Here is an 18236-nt window from a genome sequence, read left to right on the forward strand (position 1 = left end):
GCCTAACACCATGTAGCCACAGTTCCCTATAGAGTTACAGCTGTGCTTCTGGGCAATGCAGAGAGTCAATGAATTAGGGTCATTACATCATCCCAACACCAGGCAAATTTAGACTTAATGTTGTAATGTGGGAAATTGGGCCAGGACCTTCTCCAGAGTTTGGGGCGTTTTGCCTTCAACATGAGAGCGGAGTATTAGTGGTAGAATCCCAGACAGTACTGTATTAGGTCAGCCTCTCATCCCCTGAGAGCCCTGAGATGGAAGAACGCCACGAGTAGTGAATTTAGCCTCCCCTTTCAGGTGACTCTGTTGTCCTAAGTGAGACTTTAAAAGTCACTGCATCAGGAGCAAGTCAACAGTGAGTGAGAAAAATGTCCATTCTTTCTAAACCTCCAAACAGCTCGATCTCCAAGCCTTCTTTATTTTATCTTTGGTCACTGAATAACTGGAGATCCAGGCAGGAGGCCACACTGCTTCATGACTATGTCCCCTAGGTTCCCAGCAAGCTGTAATCTGCCACTGGAACTGGGAACGATTTTTAAACACAAGAGCAAAAGGAGATGGGGCATACTGTGCTTCATGCAAATTCCTCTGTAACTCTTAAGATTTGTTTGCCCTTCATAATTGAGACTAGATCTTGTATTCTTTTTTTTTGATACAGTGGAATGACTAATGACTATCTGTTTTAATACATAATTAGTGGGATTAAAAAATCCACAGTGTATCAGAGGTGATGGAGTGCCTAAGATTTCCTCAATTTTTCCAACCACTTCTATTTTGGCTCTAATATACAATAGCATGGGGATGTCAAAGAGGAAGGGCAAAGTGCTGTGAATCATGTCATGTCCTATTTTTCCAGAATTTTCTGGAAAATGTCCTATCTGACTTTATATACAGATCTGTATGGAAATATTATAGAACAAGAGTAGGCTTATTTCACATACCTTCCTAAAGGAGGTCCCAGACCTCAGTAAGAGATACCAAGCCTAGAAACAACATTTGATGCCTTATTGTGGCTTCTGTGATCTAGTTAGACTAAGTCAAAGTCCTGGTCTTTTATAGGTTGTAATGACTATCTTTTCCGTCTCTTGAACCAAAGCCTGTAGTAGATATTAAATTTAGTTTTTGAGCCTCAGTTTCTCAAATCAACCTGGGTAAGGCTCTGTAAATAGAATTTTAGAAGCAGATGGTCTGAGACAAAGGAAAAGCAGCTTCATACTTTGGCTACTCACATCTCCTGGGCTTTCCACATTTCTTTCATCTAAGCTTTAGCTAACATATCACAAAATTGTGAAGCAATGTCCTCAATTCTCTTACTTTCCTCCATTCGGTACCCGATTTTCAGGTCAGAGATTCGTGTATAAAACAGAGGATGAGAAAATAAACATAACTGAGACTAACAATTCCAAGTACATGATAGTAATTTCTTTGTTCAGAACCTAGTCTGAGAGATTGAAACTTGAAGGGGAACCCTGATGCTGTTTCTTTCCATTTTCTTTAACAAGTATTTGAGTGATGCGTCACCAACACTCCTAGTGTTCATTTAGTATGGACATCTCCCCTCCACCTCGGCCCCTCAATAGGAGAATGAGTCCATGACTGTCCCTGCAAAACTCTCAGTCTTTGTAGCTGTGCATGGGAGCTACAGTTGCAAAAAGTACAAGAATTGTACTTTCCTTTCCAATGAAAAGCCTTTAGAACACATCTCACTTAACTCTTCCTCCAGTCTTGGCTTGATTAAAAATTCATCGATAGAACATTGAATCTCTCACCTCCCAGGACCATGCCCAGAACTTGTCAAGTCTAGCCTTCAAGACCAGGATCTTTCCAGTCATTCCTTCTGCCAGGACCTCATTTAAGCTGTGGGGCAGTAATGGGTACATCTTATATCTTATGCTGTTAAATATCCCAAGGTTGGTTTTCACATGTATACTTTGGTGAACAAATTTGCTATGGCAAAATCAGGTAGAATAGAGCTTCATGTTAACACTTTTATCCTATTTCTGCTCTCAGTCACTTTCCACTATGGCCAAGAATCTTAGCATCGAGGGCAGGCCCAAGAGCAGAAATGGAATGCTTTGCTTTATGACTTGTACCTGTCTCCCCAATATTCCATTTTGCTCTTAATTGTCTTTGTAGCCAGTTTTTATATGTAGCCTTTAAAGTCAAAAGAGAGGATTTTTTTTTTCCACTGAGATACCCCTGAAGACTCCAGAATTAGCAGGAATCTAAATAGTCCAAGTCTAATATCAGGGACTAGCCTTTGAGTCAGGGTTTTGTGCATTTCCTGTAATTTGTGATCATGCTTACTGTGTCCCCCACACACAAGGGAGCAGGTGGACAGGGATGACTGAGAAGTATCTAGCCTGCCTTCTACTGAGAGCTGCAGGCAGAACTTCAGCCATAGACGGTCACACTGATGGGTGCCCTTTGGAGACATCCAATCACCCTGTGTCCCCAGGCTGGGATACAGCATACACTTTTCAGTGGCACAGGGAACAACTGCCCCTTCCCAGAACCATGTGAATCTGGCCTTTATGACTAGAACAAACCATAGGAAACTGTCTTATAAAATCAGATTATGTTGAAAACAGCTTCTGTTGATGAGGTTATGTAAAAATAGATCTCTTGCACATTACTTGTGTGAATGCAAACTGGTGGTGAGATGGAGGAGAGAGAGCAAATTCTTATACCTGTCTGACAGCTCTGTCTGCTGAGAGGGCCTAGCAGCAGTGCCACACCAGTATCCAGATCATGAACTCAAAACCCCATACTTCATTAAAAGAAAAGAAACAAGAGCTCCTTGGAGAAATCACTGATTCCAGGGCTGGGGAAGCAAAGTACAGGATGAGCCCGGGACATCTTGCCATGCCGAAAAGTAAAGAAGTACTCAAAGAATGATGGGGACATTTCAAATTCAAAGGAGCCAGCTCGAAAGGACTCCCACTAGCAAAATCTGAGGAAGTGTGAGCATCAGAATGAATAATGGCAGTTATGGAAGACAATATATAGAAGAAAACTAGACTCCCATGAGTCCATAATGTCACAAATAAATAAATAAAATGGAATTAATAGGGGAGAAGGGAAAGTTCTCTTTTGCAGGAGAATGCCAATGAACAACTGTAAAAGGAATACTCCATCATTTGGCAAATCGTCCTTTAGCAAACATCGTAACAATATTTTTAGGCATGAATCATCAATGGATACTAAAAGTAATGAGTTAAAGTTTCAGGAGGAAGAGGACATTCACAGAGTCTCAAACTATCTCCCCATTAAGGTCCCTGTTAATTACAAAGGGAAAAATAGTAACTTCGCAGTGGAGAAAGTTGGTTGGCATTTCTTTAAGCAAGTGATTAAAGTTAACAGCCTCAAGGGTAGGACAAACAGAACTCAGGTGTCTGCTTATATGATGTACTGAAAAGAGCACAGCACACCTTCTGAGGAATCTCTGCCAAATGCACTGTCTATCAGTTCTAATCCATGAGAAAGAGCAAATAAACCCAAACTGAGAGATGGTCTACAAACTATCTGGCTTGAGCTCTTAAACATTTGTCAAGGTAACAAAAGGCAAAGTAGGACTGAGAAAATCTAGATTAAAGAAGACTAGAGGCATGAGTATTAAATGCTTTGGAATCTTGGATTGGATCCTGGGGAACCAAAACAAAACAACTTGCTATAAAGAACATTAACAGGATAATTGGTAATGTCTGAATAAGGTGTATAGGTTAGGATTATATCAGTGTTAATTTCCTAATTTTGATCATTGAATTCTTGATGTGAAAGAAACTGTCCTTGTTTTTAGGAAAGAATTTAGGGTAAAGAACATGATGTCTGAATTTTTCTCAGTAAGTTTTCTTTTTCCTCCCCTTCTTTTCTTCCTTCCTTTCCTTTCCTTTCCTTCTTCCTTCCTTCCTTTCTTTCTCCTTCCTTCCTTCCTTTCTCTTTCTCTTTCTCTTTCTCTTTCTCCTTCTCTCTCTCTCTCTCTCTCTCTCTCTCTCTCTCCCCCTCTCTCTCTCTCTCTCTCTCTCTTTCTCTCTCTCTCTTTCTCCCCCACCCTTCCTCATCCTCCCAGGGCTGCTGCGGTGATGCCCACAGGAACCTCAATCACACAGGATGCAAATAGGAAAGAACCAGTCTCTTCTCCCTCCTGCAGTCTTCTAGGCTCCCTCTGGTACCCATTATTGGCAGCGTTGGCTGATTGGCCAAGCTGTGCAACGGGGTTTGCACAGTCCCAGCCTAATACAGTAAATCAAAGTATTAAAGGGTAGAATTGAAGCTGAGAGACAATGTTTCCTTGTCTCTTAGCCCTTCAGAGCTTTCTAGGAGATGGCTTCATGACATACTTGAGTGTTAGAGCCTTGGAGAGGAAACTTTATGTTGCTTCTTAGGTAGGCACAACTCTGACCCACGAATGCTCACATTTCCTAGTGTCATTTTCTTAAAGGGAGCACTTCTACTTCATAGGAAGTAAGCTATATGTTTTATTCTTTTTTTTTCAATAGAGGTACTAGGGATTGCACCTAGGACCTCATGCATGCTAAGCATGCACTCTGTCACTGAGCTATCCCCTCCCCCTTAGTATGCTTTACTCTTGTGGTTACAAATTCTAAGTAAGTTTTTCACTAGTGCTGGGACCTTAGTTGAGAATCGATTATTATGAGTTCCTTCTCCAGGGAAGAACATTTAAAGATAATCAACCTCTCTCCCCCAGCCTTCATGAGATGTAAGATCCTTCCATTGCATCATCAGGGTCTCTCCTCCCAATAGCATAACCAGATCTCTCTAAATTTGACCTTCAGGGCTTTGTTTATTTTCTTATTTTTTTAAACATGCTTTCTGGAACAATATCAAATTGTAGATCAGTGAGCTGTGTGGTTTGCTCTCTGTTTAATATCACAGAATTGAGGGTGGACTTTTACAACTACAGTTTGGGAGCAAATTCAGTGATGCAGAATTGGAGGAATAAAGCTTCATACTGAGTCTTCTATTGTGCTTCCTAAATTCTCAGGTTTCTTCCCCATTGTTTTAACGCTTGACATCTAGAGGAGAAAGAAAAAACAAGATTCTGTGCCTCGAGTAATATCCTTAGTCCTTGAGATTCTTGTCTATTTTACACCCATGCTTAACAGCAGAGAAACGCAGAGTCCATGAGATGTCAGGGAAGGGCTTGCTTCTTGCAACCTCCTCCAAGCCCATCAGAGCTGTCCAGGAGGGTCTTCACAAGCCAGTCCTTAGCATGAGAGACCCAGTCTGTGACGAAGACTCTTGAAGCTATCTACGTCCAGGTTTTCCATTGCTAAATTTAAGGAAGCACATTAGCCTGTCAGACTCTGAGCGTCATACACCATCACTGTGGTTGTCATCACCTGCCGAATTTTCCTTTAGGCATCATCTCTGCTGTGGGTGGCACTGGCAAGTCAGAGCCTCCCAAGTTCCACACGGACACTCAGAGTGTATCCAGTTCTATCCCTTCCTCCTAGATGGGCTAGTTCTAACTTCTTAGCATGAATGCAAAGTCTCTCCAATGAAAACCTTGGAGATGTTTTACAAGTCAGAGCAATGGGAATAAGACAGGAGGGAAGAGGGCAGGGCACAGCCACTCAAGGAATGACAGCAATTTAACACCAAAATGGTGGAAGATTCACCAAAATGGTGGAAGATTCAACTACTAGTTGGCCTTGAGGATTAAGAGGTTTGACTTCTAGCAGACCTTGAGCTTCATTATATGCTCATTGTAACAGCGTGATCAAGTAACATGCCCACAGGTGCCATGACAGCCCCAAGGCTAACCGCAAAAGGCTAAAGAATGGGCAGTGGCCCAATTCCTGGGAATCCTAGCCCCTTCCCCAGGGCAGTTGGAATGGTCCCACCTGTAGGTGTGTGAAGCTACTGAGCCCATAAAAACTGACACCACCATGCCTAGTGGCCCTTTTCACTCCCTCCTCTTTGGAGACGGCCCGCACTCTGACAGTGGAGTGTGTACCTACTTTTACTTTAACCCGAGCACCCAATCCCTACACATCTTTCCTTGCCTTTCTCTTGCCTTACACTCTATGCAGTTTGTATCTCTCTAAATAAATCTACCTTTACTCAACCATGGCTCGCACTTGAATCCTTTCCTACATAAAGCTAAGGATGCACACTTGGCGGGACATGTCAACCAAGACCTGGGACTCGGCCCTCCTCACGCTCCACATCCGTTTTCCTGCATCAGGAAGAAATTAGCTGAAATGAGGAGAAATGAAGATTCGTGCTGTATATCTAACCTATTCTGCATTCTCCCAGATGACTCCACTCAGGCTCAAGTCACTGCACACTGTGAACCAGAAAGGGACAGAGGAAGAACCATTCTCTCTCCCAGAGTTTCCTGTACTTTGGTTGCAAGGCAGAGGACCACAGGCAGACATGAGAGGATGCTAGTGAATGATGGTTTCAAGCAGCCTTTTCTTATGCCCCAAGAATTGTCTAAGAAGGGTCTTTGTGACCCAGAAAAAAAATAATTCAGAAACGAGGTCTTCATTTTCTTGCACCCAGAAGCATGTGAGCTCTGTAGAGTCCCTGCTCTAGTGTCTGTCCTAAGCGCCCCAACTACTGGACAGGTGCTGTAGGTCACAGCCTCCCATGGGCAACAGATCAACGCAAGTAGAATGAGAAGGAGCACAGTAGCCTGTGTGCCTCCAGTGCATGTTCCCATTCTCCCCAGTTTGTCCTACCCTGAACGTAGTCAGAGAGAGGTAGAGCAGGAGGCTGGGTTTCATTTCAGACCCTTTCTTGGTGGTAGGGACCTGGTAGGAGGAGGCCTAGAAGGACAAGGGAAGGAGGCACGTCATGAAGCCTCTGTGCAGCTCTCAGTGCTGCCTACGTGTTGTCTCTGGGGCCCAGAGCCTGTCTGAGAAACCAAGGCTGATGGTGGGACTTGGGTCCAATGGGACACTCACTTCGGTGCCTCTCTTTGGATCCTTCTCTAGTGTTCCTTCAAGGAGCAAATCTTATGGTTATTTCTTCATTACTTTAGGGAGGGCCTCCTATGTGTCAGGCCACTGAGATGCAAAATGAAACAAACAATATTCACCTAAAATTCAAGCCAAGCCTTATAGTCAGTTATAATTACTGGCTATCTTTTTCTCCTTCGTCTTCACAGCTCAACTGCTTGAAGCATCCTCTGCATTTATGCACAGAGTTAATGACTCTCCCAGCAGGTGGTTTACATCAGTGTTCTGGGCCTCTGCCTCCAGGCAGTCCTCTTAAGTAAATCAAATCTCCCCTTCGAAAGAGCTGCCTTGAACAGGCTTCCTGCATTAAGGACAATCTCTGAGCCAGCACTGGAAACATATTTAAGGTACATTTCCCTCTAGTCTACCTTTCTTAGAAAACTGTTATTTCACAATGTCTCTGAACCCAGACATTTATAATTCATTTCATTTCTATCACGACATGAGAAGGTACCTCCTACCCTTTCTCTCCTTTTCTCTGGCCCCTAATAATCTCTGTTTTCTCAAACTTAGAGATACTGTGTAAACCTTATTTCCTTCTCAATTACCAGTGGAATGTTTGGATTTGACTCTGTGCCCCAAGTTGAGTTGCTTCCCCCCCCCCAAATCTCTACCAGTCTTCCTGGTTGTACACTAGCAACACTGAAATCACTAAACTTTTAAACAGCAGGTTCCTTTATAGGCATCTGCTACCCCCTCTCTTCCAGGAGACTGAACCAGTCTTAAATAAGGAGATGCCTGAAGGCTTCTTATGGGACTATCTTGCTTAAATTTGCCAAGATTTTTGACATAACTAGGCATGATCAGGAAATCACTTTTCTTTGCCCCTCAAGGCTCTAGATTGAGGAGGGTCCTAAATATCAATGAAATGTTCCTTCTCCTTCAGTTATTTGACTCTCAGTTGACTCTCCCAAGATAATGAAGCCAGCCAACAAATGACTTAGTTTAGAGCAAACGAGTGAAACAGAAGCTCTAAACTAAGTAGAATGAAGTGGAATCTTCTGTCTCCTCCCTTTGGCTCCTGAGGTTCTGCCCCGTGGCTCTCACATGACAGGAGTGCTCCTTGAGCTTCTGAACATCTGGGGAATCATCTTGGCCCTGTCTCTGGTCTAGTAATAATTTTCACGGTTGACCAATTTTATGATATACACAATTATTCTTCAAGGAAATAGAGTTCCAACACCGCGTAGAGCCTGCTTACATAAGGGAGTTTAAAAACAGCCGAACTCTGCCTTTTCCATCCTCCTCCCTCACAAATCTCGCCGCACTGGCACTGATTTGACTTTCTGCCAGTTTGTGATACAAGGAAATGTCTCAAATGTGTTGCAGGAAAAAGCATTAGAAATATATTCTCTGTAACAGGGGGAGGCTCTGTGCAATGAAGCATTTGGGAAAGAAATCCCTGGTGAAAAGGAAAGTCAGAGCAAAACAAATCCGAAAGTCAAGCTAAGCAGACAGGACAAGAGGGAGTTCAACGTGAGGGCATGTTTACTGCAGGATCCAGATAATCATCCATAGAATGTCACACAAATCTTTACAGAGAAATCTTTTAGTTGGAATCTCCCATTTGCATTTATAATAGTCTCACAGGCCAGCAAATCAGTTTATCTGATTTTAAAAATTGTCATGTGCTTCAGTACAAAGATCATTCTTGGTTTAAGAGCTGAACATTAGTAATTTTGTACTTACTTAATGACTTTGAAAATGCGAGTTTTTATATAGAAGATCTGATTTATTTGTAACCTAACTTAAATACTAAAATAAAGGAGGTCACTTTAACAGCTCTCTTCTGCTCCAATCAAATATATTTTCCACTGACTACATACCAAGGGACACAGCAACACTGAATACAGACTCCTTGGGTTACACTGGTGAAATGCAAACCTTGGCTCATCAATCATTCTTTCCCAGTGGCTTTGAGTAAGTAAATGCAATGCTCTATCTTAGGAGAATGACTCCATCCCAGTTTTCCTGAAACATCAATAAAAACCCCTGTTGTTTGCAGCAAGGAAGATGTGCCCATTTAAATTAAGTTGATCTCTGGAGACTGATGGATGTGTCCTACACCGAACCTGCCTGGGGCAAGATACATCCAGCCAAAGTGTTGAGAGAACAGTAGGATAAACAGGTAAAAATCAGATTTAGAAGCTGGGTCAGCTGATGGGCTATGTCGATACGGGACTTGGTAAACTGGAGAGCTTAGCTGGGATGAAAGGAAAGGAACCCTAAAAATCGTTTTGATGTGCATATGATATGGGCAGGATCCGAGCCCCAGGAAACCCTATTCTTAGGCTTGATTTGGTTTTGCTCTGTTCCTTCCTTGACGCATTTTGGCCAGTCTTGCCCTGTATGTCCCTTACAGCTGTGTTTCTCCTGCCCTCACACTGAAAGTGCTCCCTCCCAGTTCAGGGGGAGTAACCGACCCTCCCGAACCTTGCTCACTCAAAGCTACTTTCAAATGATTATCTCGGCACATGCTTCAGTGGTTTCTGTAACATGGATACGTCACGGGGAAGGAACAGAAATATATACCCCTCTCTACGTTTTGTGTTTTTAGGGGAATTAGATAGGTGGGGATTTGGTGACTACCGAAGGGTGGAAATCAGAAGTTGAGGAGGACAGAGTCAGACGTTTCTACCTGATGCCTGACCCACTGTTTTCCTTTTAAACAAGTGACTCCTGCAGCAACTTTCATTCTGAAAGGATGCATGGATAATTACACAGCAACCTTACTGGCAGGTGTCGGGGCCCCACTAGGGATTATAAATACCTCCAGGTCTTCCCACCTGGGTATTCTGAGTTCCTTGAGGAACCTCAGGTCGGACAATACAGGACTGTTGCGGGCACACAGGTCAGAGTGGAGAGAGCAGAGGTACCTGCTCCTGCTTTTTCCTTCCATCCCTTCTAGGGAATTTCACAATTTCCTCTCCTGGAACCAAAGCACAGACCTCTCACTGCTAAAAGGGTCCTGCGACAGGGGTGAATTTTTCTCTTAGTTCCTTGCCTACCACCTGAAACTGACTTCTAGCCAATGTTATCGGGAGAAACAGGGGCTGTTGGGGTGTTAGGGGACTTTGCTCTGTGTCCCAGCCTCAGTCTCTTTCTGCTCCAGTGACACTCAAATGGAGTATTTCACGCAGATTCCTTAGAATAAGCCAAGTTAGCCCTCTTCTCTCTTTCAGAACTTACCATCACTGCTACCAGTCTCTTTCAATTACGTTTGATTGGAAGTACTTTATATCAGGTAAGTAAGCTTTGGCTTTGACTTTTTGAATGTCTAAAAGGAAAACTCTATCTTGCTTTCCAAAATCATCTATTAATAAACCTCTCCTTCCTAGTCAGGTGTGCAAAATACCCATTTTTGTCCTTATAGACACATCTGTAGGGATGACACGGTCCCTCTATTCCAACAGAACTCTAGTTAAACGTGGTAAAGACTGATAGGGAAAGGCAGGAACACACAAGGTGGGCATGAGAGAAGGAAGGGGATAAGTTACCCTGGGGCAGAGTTTGGAAGGCTGTTGGTAGTGTGGGTGTGAAATGAGTGAGAACTCTAGCATGGAGATGATATCTCTGAGAACAGTGATCATCTTTTCCTTAAAAGTAACTTGCCTTGATGCTTAGGTGGGTTTCTCAGTGCCTTACATGTTCTTTCCTCTCCCGGCTATGAAGCCTTGTTCTCATTACCATCTACACTGAAAGCAGGAGGTGGGGAAGGTGACAGGCAGCAACTCCCAGTCTCTCGACCTTACTTCCTGTGAAGGTCTTGCTATCTTTTTCCCTGGGCAGTGGCCCTTTCTCCCTACCTAATATGTGCAGAATTTTATCTACTGAGCAGAAGGAACAGCTCATCCAGAGACACAAGCAACTTCTGGGAAATTAGGCTGCCGTTATTTCCCTCTTTGGGACAAGTCTCCAGGGAGAAGTAAGAATAAGAGTAAACCGACTGTGGATGGAAATAAGGCCCTGAACTAGATAGAAAGACCAACCACACCTGCACAAACATCGTCAGAAACTTTTCCATCTTCTGCTTTCCTAAGAACCCATTTGACTCTATTTGTCTTCCCACAGAAGCCTTTTCTTCTCCCTCCTTTTCCCCTACTGAGTTAGGTATATACGCCTCTAAGTTTAACCATTTAGTAAGCTAGTTACTTCGTTAGCTTTCATATGCGTAGGAATAAGCCGTTTTTATCCTGTTAATCTGTTATTTGCCCATTTAATTTGCAGGCCCCCAGACACTGAATCTAACTGGGAAGAGGAAAAGTTTTCCTTCCCCACACATCAATTTTCAAACAGGAATTTTCACATAATATGAAAGGAATCCCAATTCTTTAAAAATGTTACCCAAGACCAGATTTTTGATATGAAATTAACTTGAGTCTGTAGACTGAGAATGTGCTGCGATTGTATAATACAGAATACAGAGATACTTAGGACTCAGTTACTCCCCTTAGGAAACTAAAAAACAAACACTAACACACTTTCTTGTGTTTCAAGGTTGACAGTGGTTACAATAAGGGAGGAACCAACAAATTATTGTGGGAATTTGAAGGATATCAGTTTAGAAAGGCAGGAAAAATTCATGGGAGACTTAACCATTAAGAGCAATGACAAATCAGTGGGCTCCACCCCAAATCAACTGACCTAAAATATGTGGCGATTGAAGCATGGCCACTGAAAGCGTAAAGAAGATCTCCAGGGGATTCTTATGGAGTCTGTTTGACAAGCACTACCTTAAGTGATAGCACTTGTGTGTCTGTGTGACGTTTATTAAATAGGTAAAAGTGACAGATAAATAAGGAATGCAGAAAGACAGTATGGCGGGAAGAATTCCTAGCGAAGGCAGGAACATGTGAGGTTTCATATTCCTCAGGGCTTAAAACCACCAGGCGAAGTTAGGACTTTCTATAGTAGAAAAGGTATCGCCATTACAGCTTTTTCATCAGAATACTACCTTAACTACTTTGTGGTTTAAAAGCATTTACTGTTAAAAAAAAAAAAAAAAAGCATTTACTGGTTCAGGAAGGGCTGGCATTGTGCAGTGCATAGAGTAGGAGCATATGCTGGAGGGCAGACAGGCTGAATAACCTTGGACAGGGAGAGCAGCCCATGAGTTACACTAAGTCACATCAGGAGTAGTGCTGGGCTTGGGGCAATATTTGAGGAAGCAGAGAAGAGGGTTGGACTGGACAGTGTGTTTTAGGAATTATTCTATTGTCCATGTTCTACGGAAAACTTTGTTGGTCTTCACTTTTTAGCTCTACTAGACACGACTGATTTTTCTGGAGAGTATGGGTTGGGGAAGGGGATGTAGTGTTTAGCTGTTAAACAGATTTACTGACGGGGCTCCAATATCTGAGAGTATTGAGGATGCCTAGAAAACCAAGAAAAGAGGAAAAGTTAGAAAACTTTGGGGAAACCAGCGCTTCTGCAGTGGCAGAGATCTCAGAAAGATGTTTGAGAAAATAGCAAGCACAAAAAAGGAGTAAAAAGAGGGGCACTTAAGAAGAGTTGTGCTAAGAAAGAGTTCTCAGGGGTCATACTTTCATTCTGACAAGCCAAGAAAAAATTAGACAGAGTGCGTGGGAATAACGAATGTGTGTATGTGAGCTGTGGGGAGGTTAAACAGTAGTGACAGCTCAGTCAGAGAAGGACCAGAGAGCGAGGTAGTTGCAGGAAACCTGGAGTCATTATTTTTAAAGGAGAGGCTACTGAACGCTGTTACAGGAGGCAGAGAGAGGAGCAGTTATGAGTGAGAGATGGACAGACACGTTAACGTGGGAGATGAGCCAAGGAGCTCTGTAGTTTGACTAGTGCTCACCCTGAGTAAGTGAGGATCTGTTTTCCCATTCCTAAAATGAGGATCTCCGGGGTCCTTGTGCGGAACATCACAAGGGAAGCATTTGACGTGGGGTCTAGCACATACAATTAGTGACCCAGTACAGGTTAACCCCTATTATTGTTCAGTAACTTACCTGGTGCTAATTTAAATCTTTAAGGCTTGAAAGTTAATTTATATTAAGTTGTAATTTTGAATATTTTAAAGTTCTCTAGAACTCCAAAATCTTATTTCTAAAATATAGCTGTAAGGTTTTTTTAAAAAAAGTACATATATTTCAGTAAATAAAATAACTTAAAAACACCCTGAAATTTAGCATGCCCAGTTTAAAATATAATAATGTACTGTGACTGTGGACTTCCGGAATCATATTCACTATAAAACTTTCTAAATTTGCACTCTTTCTCTCTGCTTCTCATTTTTCTTCTATTCAGGTGTCTATGGCTCTATGTTTTTCATTTGTTTTTCTTTGATTATTTGTTTTTACTTTTATAGCACACATGGTTCCTTCTGCTTTTTGCCCCTCTAACTTCTGCAGGTATGCATTTTTCTCCTTTTCTCAGTAGTTTTCTCTTTGTGTTTACTTTTCTGTTTCCAACACAACAGTTTCACTGGTGACTCCTAATCTGCCATTTTTTCTTCCTTCAACAGAGAATAACCCCCTCCCTCAAATAGTATTAATTTTATTTTACATGCCTTATTCATGACTCCACATGCAAAAGTAGAATAGTCACCTATCACCATCTAAAAAAAAACACATGGCCACAAACAACACTCCACCAAACCAAGTGTCTTTTGACCTGATCGTCAACCAGCCTTTTTTATTTTTGTCTGTTGGTTTTCCAATGAATATTGACTTGTTAAAAAGCAAAAGTGTATATTATTCCTTTTTCATGAACATCATTTTATTATCTACGTATTTCCTATTTTTAGCTAACGGTTAGGTACTGCTTAAATAATGAAAGAAAACAAAGGAAATTGTTGACAGTGCTAAGGCTTTGAAAGGTAAGAGCTTGGCACCTTTTATGTAATTTCTTCCTTTATTATGCAGATACATTTTATTTTTGCTTAGTTGAAATAAGCAAAGGTTAACGGGGGATAAATTGGGTCAGAGAAATGGAAATAAAAGTTCAATGTTCCTCATGGTCCTATTTCTCAGGAGGCTCCTAAACTATAAAAAACCGCATCAACTATAAAAATACTTTATTTTTAAAAAATGTTTAATTTCAAACAAGGTTGCTTCTCCAATGTGACAAAAAAATTTTGGGTATATTCTTTTCTCCAATAACTTTATATTTCAAATACTCTGAAACCAATAAAAGAAACTATCCTGCGTTTCTTATTTTTAGAGTGTTGCAGACCTTACTTTCACCCAGCGATGAGGAACTAACAGTGAGAGCTGGGTTAACTACCCTATTCTCTACTGGGGCCCACAAAACCCTTCTTAATCCACAAAACTCATTCTCAGCCACTACTCTTGAGTTCCTCTTTTGAGGGTGTGGTTTATAATTCTGGATTTTTTTTTTTTTACAGTTAAAAGCAGAGAGATTTTAGTCCAACCTTGTATCCAGTTGAGGAATCTTTTCCATTAAATCCCTGACAATTCAACAATGCCATGAATTGTTACCTAAAGCAGCAAAGCTCCTCCCATCAGGAAAAAGCAGCAGGAAACCTTTTTAGTGAGCTCGAAGGGTTCTGAGATAAGTAACAGCAACAACAATAATAGTGAATGTGTATTAGAGCACTTACAGTATGGCAGGCATTGTGCTGACTGCCCTAAGAAGGAACTGTTATTATTAACCCATATTAGGAACTGACACTGAGAAATTCTCTGACTTCACTTGGAACACATGGTTAGGTAGTGGGAAAAATCAGATTCCAGCTCAGACACTCTGTATCAGAGCCCCTCGTTTTAGTAACTATACTATACGCTTTCCTATTGAGCTCAAATCCATCTCCTTTTAATCCCACACCCATTTAGTCTAAATTCTACCCTTTGGGGACAATAAGAACATGTTAATTCTTCTTCTCATTCGTTTATGTAACAAAAAGAATATTAATTGAGCACCTCTTAGATGTTAGATACTGTCTTCCCGCCTGTAATACAGCGGTGAAAAAAGAACAAAGTTCCTCCTTTCACGATGTTAACATTCTGTCCCTTAAATTGTTTGAAAAGACTCCCCAGATTTCTTAGGGTTTCCTTTCCTCAGACCAAAGGAAAGGAAAACTTCTTTCAGCCATCTATCATAGGACAAAAACTTTCAAATTCTTATCTATTGTGGTAGTCTCTCTTCTCTAAACACATTCCAGTTTATAAGTATCTTTTAAAAAATGTACCCACCAGAAAAAGGCAGTAATCTACACGCTTTTTGATGGACATGTTAAAAATAAGACAACAGGCCCAAAATGGAGTCGTTTATGCTAAGTTTTGTGTCACCAAACCAAGACTTAATTTTAGTTTCATGTCTCCCAGAAATGGAATCTTAAACTAATCGATCAGAAATCGCCTAATCAGCATTAGTTAAATAACCAGCCTGACGTATCAGCCATCCCCTAAAGGAAAGTGACCCTGCAATAAATATCCTGCTTTTTGTCTAGTGCACATTGTCTCCCTGCTTTCTGGCTGTAAAGGGCACTCTGCACAGATCCTCCGGAGCTCCTTCCTATCTGCTGGTTTGGATGCTGTCTGATTCGAATAGATTTTTGCTCAAATAAACTCTTAAAATTTTTAATATGCCTCAGTGTATCTTTTCACAGGTCTGGTGACAGGAGAGGGAACCCAGAGACCCCCGGGGCCCCCAGGAGCAACGAGCAGCAGCAGGGAAGGTACCTGCAGAGCCCAGAGAGTTGCTTTCTCGCCGCGCCTGGAGCTGGTGGGTAAGTTCCCTCCATCCTCCATCCACAGCTTCTGTGTTAAGACTTCTCAGACTGAGCATTTCTTTCTCCCGCCTAGGTTCTGAAACTGGAACAAGCTGGAGCTGGGCTGCGTGGGACATAGAAACTGGTCTGTTTCCGGTGGTGGACTGGGTCCGACTTAGAAACCAGACCGGGTCCAGGGTCAGACCGGGTCCAGTGGCAGACCGGTTCCGATGTCAGACCAGGTCCGCATTCAGACTGGGTCCGACTTAGAAACCAGACCGGGCCCAGGGTCAGACCGGGTCCGGGGTGAGACCGGGTCCGGGGTCAGACCGGTCCGCAGTCAGACAGGGTCCGACTTAGGAACCAGACCCCAGGGTCAGGCTGGTTCCGGGGTCAGACTGGGTCCGACTCAGAAACCAGACCAGGTCCAGGGTCAGACTGGGTCCGCGGTCAGACTGGGTCCGACTTAGAAACCAGACCGGGTCCAGGAGTCACACCGGTTCCGGGGTCAGACTGGGTCCAGTAGCAGACCAGTTCCGGTGTCAGACTGGGTCTGCGGTCAGACTGGGTCCGACTTAGAAACTAGACCGGTTCCGGGGTCAGGCCGCTTCCGGGGTCAGACTGGGTCCGACCTAGAAACCAGACCTGTTCTGGGGTCCGACCGGGTCCTAGGTCAGACTGGGGCCGACTTCCGCTGTTCTCGGTGCAGCGTGAGGGAGGCCTTGGGCGAATAAAAATATTGTTTGAAGGGAGAACAAGCAGTAACCTTACCAAAGATAATGGTGAATAACCTTGGCCACAGTGGAGGATTTTTAACCTAGATGATCTCTGGAGAAAAGCGCGTCTCAGCCACTCACCATGAAGGGTGGATGGAAAATTATTTTTCCTTCTTTAAAGTTCCTGGTGACCAGGATGAGACCAGCTGGGACACCCCACTCTCTCTGAAGCCAGCACACAGGATCCAAGAAATCCTGGCAGAAGTCGACGAAGGGTAAGAATCTTTACCAAAGTCAGCTCGTCCGTCTCAGTCCCTATCTGTGATGCCTGGTAGAGAGGAAGGTAAAATTTCATTTTGTCCCTTCCTTTCCAAATTCAGATTGACAGGAAAAAACATTTGTAAGAATTCTGTTTCACAACACAAGTTCGTGTGCCCGACACACAGTGAGGCCAAACAAACTGAAACGTTGAGATTGGAGCAGAGAAAGTTTGCAGGGCCACGTGAGAATGAATGGCTCCTGCTCAAAAACCCCGGAGTCCCTGACGGTTTTCAGGGAAAATGTTTTATGGGCAAAATTTGGGGTGAAGGCAGCAGGGTGTGTGACTTTCTTCTGACTGGTTGGTGGTGAGGTAACAGGCCGGTGCTCCAGGAACCTTGTGCTCAGCCTGAAGTTGCCATCCTCCACCAGGGGTTGGGGCCTTAGTTCCTGCAGAAGATCTCAAAGATATTATGTATATTCCCTGAGGAGGAGCCAGGACCCCGCTTTAATCACTGCACTATAGATTCTTGATTCCTCCTCCATTGTTTCTTCATTCCCTTACTTCCCTCATTGCAACTGTTTGAATCTTCCCTTTGGAACTCAGGATGGTCCAGGAGGCTGAAGCCTTTTTCCTGCAAACAAGAAACAGGGGACAGGGAAAGGATTTGTACTGGGACAGGTCTCACAGAGTCCTGCTCAGTTTCAGATCTTTGAATTGTGACTCGTGAATTTGCTTTCTGGTACCATTGGTTGTCCATCCTTTCTCTCCTCGGGACAGCTATTGCCTTCTTGTTTGTTTTGTGTCCTGAGAATTTGGCTTGGCATCAGTCAGGTTGGGGGCCCCCAAAATACGGCCAGACAGAAATGTGGGTTGCCTAAGTTTATCTTTTAACAGGTCAGCAGAACCATTAAAAGGCAGTCTGGGTTTATGTGTTGCCTCTACATATAACCTCCAAAACTTTTTTCTCCAGAACTGTAAAATGGTCTGATTAGACAAGACAATTTCTAGCATTCAGTGTTTAAATCTGTTTACTGTGGCAAAGTTCCTTAAGCTTAGAGATGCCCTTGAAATGTCCTCTGGCGTCACAAACAAGATGCTGGAAGCCATCTTGCATCCCTAACTTATCTGGTGAGCTGCCAGGTGTGGGTTTGGCTGAATCACTTGGCAGACCACAGCATCCTCTAGTGGTCAGATTTAAACCTCAAGACATATTCTGACTATCACAAGAAATTAACTTAAACCATAGAGTGTCAAGCAACTGTGTTTTGCAAGTGTGGGACAGATTTTATGGGTTACTTCTGGTTCAGTCGGTGATGTATTCTCCACTATTTATCAGGAAGCCTGACACATCTCAGGGTCATTTCCTCCTCTGTCCACTTCTCCGTTCTGGGCTACTTGAGGGCTACTTTTTTGTAAGAACTTAGGAATTCAGGCTGCTTTTCCTTCTCTTTATTAGTGATTATAGATACTTTCTTTCCCTTACGAGGCCCTTCCTTATTTCTACCTTATTTGCTGTCCCTGCCTGTAAACACATAGACCATTCAGTATGAGGATGGTGCTTAATATTC

Source organism: Camelus dromedarius, chromosome 3, assembly GCF_036321535.1.
Source record: "Camelus dromedarius isolate mCamDro1 chromosome 3, mCamDro1.pat, whole genome shotgun sequence".
NCBI lineage: Eukaryota > Metazoa > Chordata > Mammalia > Artiodactyla > Camelidae > Camelus > Camelus dromedarius.